This window comes from Halichoerus grypus, chromosome 6, assembly GCF_964656455.1.
Source record: "Halichoerus grypus chromosome 6, mHalGry1.hap1.1, whole genome shotgun sequence".
NCBI lineage: Eukaryota > Metazoa > Chordata > Mammalia > Carnivora > Phocidae > Halichoerus > Halichoerus grypus.
Genome location: NC_135717.1, coordinates 8,743,028 through 8,750,954, shown reverse-complemented (window position 1 = coordinate 8,750,954; position 7,927 = coordinate 8,743,028).

Genomic DNA, 7,927 nt, shown 5'->3' with positions numbered 1-7,927 from the left:
ATTGTATATATGGACCACATCTTCTTTATCCATTCATCTGTTGAAGGGCATCTCGGCTCTTTCCACAGTTTGGCTATTGCGGACATTGCTGCTATGAACATTGCATATGGCCCTTCTTTTCACTACATCTGTGTCTTTGGGGTAAATACCCAGGAGTGCAATTGCTGGGTCATAGGGTAGCTCTATTTTTAAATTTTTGAGGAACCTCCACACTGTTTTCCAAAGTGGCTGTACCAACTTGCATTCCCACCAACATTGACTGCACATTTTATCTGCTTAATTTTTTTCAGCAATTATCTGTTGAGCACCTACTGTGTTCCAAGCACTGTTTTAAGCAATGGGGGAGAGCAAGGAACAAAACAAAAAATCCCTAGGGGTGCCTGGGTGGCTCAGTTGGTTAAGCGACTGCCTTCGGCTCAGGTCATGATCCTGGAGTCCCGGGATCGAGTCCCGCATCGGGCTCCCTGCTCGGCAGGGAGTCTGCTTCTCCCTCTGACCCTCCCCCCTCTCATGTGCTCTCTCTCTCTCAAATAAATAAATAAAATCTTTAAAAAAAAAAAAAAAATCCCTAGCCAAAAAATAGGTAAGATAAAGAAAAATATGTAGAGTATGTTAGGAAGTGATAAGGAGTGTAAAAAAAAAAAAAATTCAGGATAGGAAGTTGTGTATGTGAATCTAGAATGAAGGAGTCTCTGAGGGAATATTCCAGGCTCTATGCTACATGGTAGAGGAACAGGTCACGGAACCCTACCCTCAAGGAATTTAGAATGTTTTAAGTGCTGTTAAGTTTTGTTTGTTTGTTAATTCTTTCAGGCTGGATAGGAAGCAGTTCTGAAAAGCTTCTCCAGGGAGATTGGTAACATTTTCAACCCAGCTCTTAAAGGATGAGTGTAGCATTTGAGAGCATGAAGGGGGCATAGGCTACAGGACTCAGAGGCAGGTTTCTCCCTGACATATTTATCGTTAGGCAAAGAATCCAATGTGTTTGTTGCCTTAAGTGATGGGTAGTGGGACCGGGGATGGAGTCAGGAGCCAGAACACGAGGAGCCCTGAATGGCAGGCAAGGGAGTGAAGTCTTTATCCTGAAATAAATAGGAAGCCTGCGGAGAGATTTTAATGAGGGCAGAAAATGATGAGATTTGCTTTTTGTGTTCTTCGCATCATTGCCTCCTTGGAGCTTAGCACAATGCCTGGCACACAGTAAATATGTGGAACATATGAAATAAATGAATTATTGAATGCATGCTCTTCAGGGAGACCACTCTGGCAGAAGTGGAGGAGATGGACTTAGTGGAGGAGAGGGTCTAGTGACCAAATAGCTCTCCTCACCACCAACAAGGGATCTAGCCCCTCTTCTCTTACTACAACACCCAGCAAAATACAGTCCTTCTGGTGAATAAACCCTCCCACTTCCTTCCGTCTCTTACATGAGTGTTCGCCAAGTCATTCCTCTTCCTCTCTCTTCCTCCCTGCCGGCCAGGCCTGAGCCATTCAGGCCTGGGCATCACAGGTCCGGGCAATGAGCCCTGATAGCCAACCCCGCTCATCCTCCTGTGCATTGATGTGTCAATGATTCGGGCCCCAGAAGCAAAATCTTGGGAACTTCCTGGCACATTTCAGGCTGCCTCTCTGACCTCTCCACCTCATTTCCTTCCTCCACCAGTCCAGTGTGCATTAATAATAATCATATCATTGTAAAAATCCAGGCCAAATCTGTTTGGGCAAAGTAAAGCAGATGCAAAGAAAGGGATGTTCCAAAGTCAAAGAGGAATGACATCTGCAGTCTCCACATCAAAGCTTCCCTCCAATAGTGCAGGGGAGAGCTGGCCCTGCCTTCCTTTCTTTTTTGATTTTTTTTAAGACTCTAAGCTTAAAGCTGCAGCAGCCCAGCAGCCCCTGGCTGTTTAGAGGGCGGCTTCAGAGGCATGGCGGCATTACACAGAGCAAATGGCTTAATATTCTGGCTCCTTTTTCCACTGTCTGGTACTGCTGGGGAAAAAAAAAAAAAAAAAAAACCTGGAGCAGGGAGGTGGAAAGCTAGCCTTCTGGCTTCTGCCTGGCCCCCAGCTCTGTGTGCAAAGCCCCCTTCTCAGGGTTCTAATTTCCCCAGATTTGAAGTGAGAAATCAAACAAAATGAGCACCAAGTGCCCCACCCAGCTGTGACAAGTCATAGTTCTAGATTCAGCGTGTTCCTCCTCTTTAGCTGTGGAAACAGGCAATCGGTACCTGCAGAACTGGGAGATGATTCAGGCCCAAGGGTTGAGCTGCTCAGAATCATCCCTGTTCTTGACACCAGGAAGCCGAGAGACAGACAGGCTGTGTGACCAGCCAGATTTCACACGCCTGACCGAGAGCCTGAATTCAAACCCAGGCAGATCTTCCAGACTCCCTGCCCAGGCTACGGGGATCTACCCTTTGGCATCTGCTCAGGAAAGGGGGCCCTGGCCCTCTGGTAATGGGCCTGATACAACAAGGGCGGGCACCCTGTATGGCTGACCCTCCGCCCCATCTCCAGGACTGGAGGACATGGCTTTAGAGGCATGCTCTCTGGCTGAGCTGACGGACAAGCAGGCCAGCCAGAGACATTACTGTCTTGCTGTTTCTGTGCAGTCATAAATCACTGCAGCCCCATCCCCTGGCTCCTGGCTCCTGGCTTCCTCCTGCGGCTAGAAAGCTCCCTGATTGGAGGGGGGGAGCAGCAGTAGCACCAGCAGGATTTTCTGAAGCAGGCAATACTCCGCACCCTGTCCTCTGGGAACACTTCGCCGTCACTCTCCTAGCCCCCTGAGCTGTGGTAGGGGCAGAGCACATAAGAGATTCAGAGGCAAAGGACAACAGGGAAATCTGAGTGCATTGCCCACCTTCCTGAGGAGAGTGGGGCAGCGAAAGAAGCCTGTGCTGGGAGGCAGGACCCACAGGTTGAAGCCTTGACTTTGTTATTGATCTTGCTGGGTGGCCTGGAGCAAGTCACTTTACCTCTCTGGGCCTCAGACTGTGCATCTATAAAATAAAAGAATTGGATGGATGCCTTTTCAGATCTTCTAGCCTGTGGCAACAGCCATTCAACTGGCTTGCCCAGCCTCCCCAGTAAAAGATCTAAAAGATCTTTCCAAATATACATCCCAACTTCTCCTTCCCTGGCCTTGGCTCCACCGTATGTGCCACTCCCATTGCATATGAGCCTAAGTCCCTGCTCCTTACCCTGGAGTTAAAGGCCTTTCCTAAGGACCCCTGCCTGCCTCCTTAGCTGCACCTCTCACAAGGCACTGGACTGGCATTTCCCAGCCATGCAGCACCTCTTCCAACTCTGGGCCTTTTCTTTTCTTTCCTTTTTTTAAGATTTTATTTATTTATTTGTTTATTCATTCATTCATTCATTCATTTATAGCATGAGCGGGAGGGGCAGAGGGAGAGGGAGAGAATCTCAAGCAGGATCCTTGCTGAGTCCAGAGCCCAGCATGGGGCTTGATTCCACAACCCCAAGATCATGACCTGAGCCAAAATCAAGAGGTGGCTGCCCAACCGACTGAGCTACCCAGATGCCCTAACTCTGGGCTTTTTCTTTCTTTTTTTTTTCCCCCATTTTTTAAAATTTAAATTCAATTAATTAACATATAATGTATTATTGGTTTCAGAGGTAGAGGTCAGTGATTCATCAGTCTTATATAATACCCAGTGCTCGTTATATCATGTGCCCTCTTTAATGTCCATCACCCAGTTACCCCATCCCCCACCTCCCTCCCCTCCAGCAACCCTCAGTTTGTTTCCTATGATTAAGAGGCTCTTATGGTTTGTCTCCCTCTCTGGTTTCATCTTGTTTTATTTTTTCCTCTCTTCCCCGATGATCCTCTCTTCTGTTTCTTAAATTCCACATATCAGTGAGATCATATGATAATTGTCTTTCTCTGATTGACTTAATTCACTTAGCGTAATACCCTCTAGTTCCATCCACAGCGTTGCAAATGGCAAGATTTCATTTTTTTTCTTCTGCTGGGAACTCCTACCCCTACCCCCATTCAATTGTTACCTCTTATCTTTCCCAATCAGACACTCCAAGTTGAACTGACTGCTCCCCCTTGGGGCCCCAACCTGTGCTACACACTTCCAGCAAGGGGTCTGAACCTCCTTATTACACCTCTCTCTTTCCCTGAGGTCTTAGAAATGGATTCCTCAAAGACAGGGATCATCTGAGTCACCTCTAAGCTCCAAGCCTAGCATGGTACAGGTGTTCAGAGAAGTTTGGTTCAACGAAAGAGACTCTCCACTTCAAGAAAGGAGTGACCTGGTGATGGTCTTACCTCTTGGGGAGGATTTGAAAAGTTTTCCTCCAAAATAAATGGTCACGACCAAGTTGAGGCAAAAACTCAGGAAAGCAGAACTGTAAACAGTCCCAGGAGCAAATAGGGCCACAGCCAGTAGGAAGAGCATCCACACAGGATTTCAAAGAAGGGCCTGTTGACATGGAGCTCACCACCAGCAGAAATGCTCTATTCTGACTCTCTGGGGCTGACCACTCCTTACCAAACCAGCCTCCCTAATCTAGGACCTAACTCTCAAATCCCCTAAAACTGATGGAGCTGGAAAGAGGAAGAGATTGAAAAGTCTAATATATCTTTACATTTTATTTTTAAGATTTTATTTTTTTTTAAGTAATCTCCACACCCAATGCGGAGCTCGAACTTACAACCCCGCGATCAAGAGTCACACACTCCACCGACTAAACCAGCTAGGCACCACTAATATATCTTTACATTTTAAGTTTTGCATTCTGCTAAAAAGATCCAACTTCAAAATGTACCACACCAAGAACTGTCTGTGATAAAAATGGCTAAAAAAAAAATGTGCCATTATCTCAAACAAAGAGAGAAACTGTGCCATTCTCAAGAGATGGGCATTCCAGAGTAGAGGAGCCTGATCTAGAATATTCTCCCAAAACTCAGCTGTGTGGACTTGGACCAAATATTTCACCAATCGGGACCTTGGGGTCCCCACTGAATCTTGAAGAGAAATTTCCGCCCTGCTCACTGAATTGGACAGTGACACAAATGAATTCTTTGACTTGGTAGAGGGGTCTGAAGCAGTGTTTTGATGCTTGGAACTCTGACAGAGGGCACATGATCATGGGAGACTGACAGGGATGGGCTTGGCAATAGCCTGCCAATCAATCACGCGGAGTGAGGTGGACCCTTTTGTCTTTGGAGGACTGCAAGGTTCAGAAAGCCCACCAGTTCCTGCTCATTTCCGGGAAGCAATTTCTCCATCAGGTAGAGTGGTATGGTGATGACATGAGCAGCGTCTGGAGGGGGTGGGACAGGAATCAGGGGTCAAGGACGAGTAGATAAGCAGGCTTGGAGGACCAGCCACTCCCAGGTGATCCTGAGCAGTGGTTCTCAATCTGGCTGGGCATCACTGCTTCCCAGTACCTGGGGGGAGTGTGTCTCAAATACAGAGTCCCAGGTGCAGCCTAAACATACCGGGTCAGAATCTCCAGTGGTGGGGTCTGGGAAGCTGTATGCTTCTGGGGGATTCTTCCTACCACCAGTAGAAGGGAGACCACTTGAGGGGTTCACCTTGAAAAGCCCTGGTGACTTGGAAGGAGGCCAGGCTGGGTTCCTGAAGAAGAAGTGGAGCGGCCATGAGGCCTTCTGAGAGCTGGCTGCAAGGGGTGCAGGGACTGGCATTTTCTCGTGTTGGCCATTCTGCCGAGTCAGCCCAGCACTAATGCTTCCAGAGTGCAAATCCCACTTGGTCATATAATAGGAACGCTGGTGCTGACGCAGCAGGCAGACGGGAGCCCAGGCTGCACCGGGGGACAGATCCTCTGCACCAACTCCTTGCTCTGAGTCTGGGGACGGGCAGGGGCCAGAGGCACCCCCTCCACGCCAAGCCTTGAGTGAGCCCAGACAACGCAGGAGCATGGGGCCTGTTCTGGGTTTCAGAGCCAGCCAGACTTCCTCCCTGTGTTCCTGGAGTTTGGGGTCCGTAGTTGGAAGGAACAGCAGAAGGACTCCCGTTCATCCAGGAGGGGAATCCCTTTTGCAGCACCCCATCTCCTGGGTGGCAGCCCCTGCTAGCACATCTCCAGCTATGGACCATTCATTGTTTCCCTGAGGTCCCCCTCCCTCTGTGGGATGGCACCCCTGTTCCCAGAGCGTCAGCCCCATTTCTCCTCATTCTGCCTCCTAGCATTACAAGGAGAACCCTTCTCCCCAAAAGCCTTTTATGTCTAAGGCCAGAACATGTGAAGCCCTGTTGTTTCCACACTGGACAGTTTCCCCAGGAGCAGAGAGTAGGTTTGACCACATGCTTTCCTGCAGCCATAGTGCCTGGTACATGATGGGAATGGAGAGATGGCCAAGGAGATAGATGGCCAAGACAGGCAGTACTGACCCCCTGCTTGAGAAGCACGTGCCAGAGCGTTACACAAGGCCTAGGAGCACTTTGTCACAAGCAGAGGTTTGGTCTCCGAGCCCAGGGCAGCCGCACTCAACATCAGCTGTGTCAGGGGCCTAGCTACATCAAAGGCTGCCAGGGGGCCTGGGGGCCTGGGGGTCTGTAATCAGTGCTCCTCCCACTAAGTCCTCACCTTAGTTTCCAATACTCAGATAGCAAGGAGGGGCCAATAAGGGAGAAAAAGCCAGAAGAGCAAATGCATTTATGACATATAGGTAGGAGAGAAGCCATAGGACAGATAAGGAATCCAAGACACACCGAAGATAAGTAACCTGTCCGGGTGAGACAGCTAGTAAGTGGAGGGGCTGGGGCATGAAGGAGGTCTCCTATTCTTCATCTGCCATCCAGAAGCACCACCTCAGTGGAGGGAATTTCTTTCTTCTTTCTTTCTTTCTTTCTTTCTTTCTTTCTTTCTTTCTTTCTTTCTTTCTTTCTTTCTTTCTTTCTCTTTCTTTCTTTCTTTCTTTCTTTCTTTCTTTCTTTCTTTCTTTCTTTCTTTCTTTCTTTCTTCCTTTCTTTGCCTCTTTTCAGAGCCAGTGAAGGCAGTCTGACTCCCTACACACAGCTGGGTTTATTTCTAACAGAGGGAGGAAGTAAGCGACCTGCTCACTCATGAGAGTGGGAAGGAGTGTGGTCTCTAGGAGGGTGAATCAGAGCCAAGGCCCTTCTGGAGAAGGAAGGACAGCAGTTTCCAGGTGTATTGCCCAAGGCTGTGGCCATCCAGGCTGGAGTCAAGCCCTAAGACAGCGAACAGACCCCTGGAAACCCCGGCTCCACAAATGACTTGCTGAATAACCTTAAACAAATTACTTCTCTTCTCTGGAACTCTGTCCCTCCTTTGCAAAATGAGGAACCAATGACGCGTCAGCTCAACACAAGGATTTAGGCTAATACTAAAACCTTTACATTTTGTTACCTTCTCTAAAATGATCTGAACTCGGGTGATCCTGTGCAGATCGGAAGCACCCAATGATATCGTGGGGATTTCCTGGCTATTTATGATATTATGGGGCTTTCCGGGGTTCCGGGGAGGGGAGGATAAAAAAAAAAAAGTGCCAAGAGGAACCAAGGTTGGGAATCTCAGAATGGACCAGATGCTGCCCTTCAGATTCTTCAGCCAAGAGGGGTTTTAAGCGAGGCAGAGATGGGGCCAGATTTGCATTTTAGAGCAGGCACCCCAGCAGCTGGGGTAGAGGATGGACTGGATGGGAAGAAGGCCAGAGGAAGGGAGACCACTTGGGAGGTTCCTGTAATAGCCCCTGTGAGAGGTCGGGGCTTGGGTTAGGGCAGTAGTAGTGGCTGTGGGAGGAGATGCCCAGCATGACTCCTAGGAAAGTGCGTGCAGAGGGAGGGTCTGATCCTTCTAGATGGAGCAGGTGTAAGGGAAAGATGATGGGTTCTGTTGGGAAGTGACAAAGTGACAAGTACGAAAGGATATCCAAGTATAGGATTGTTGAATGACTATATTGTATG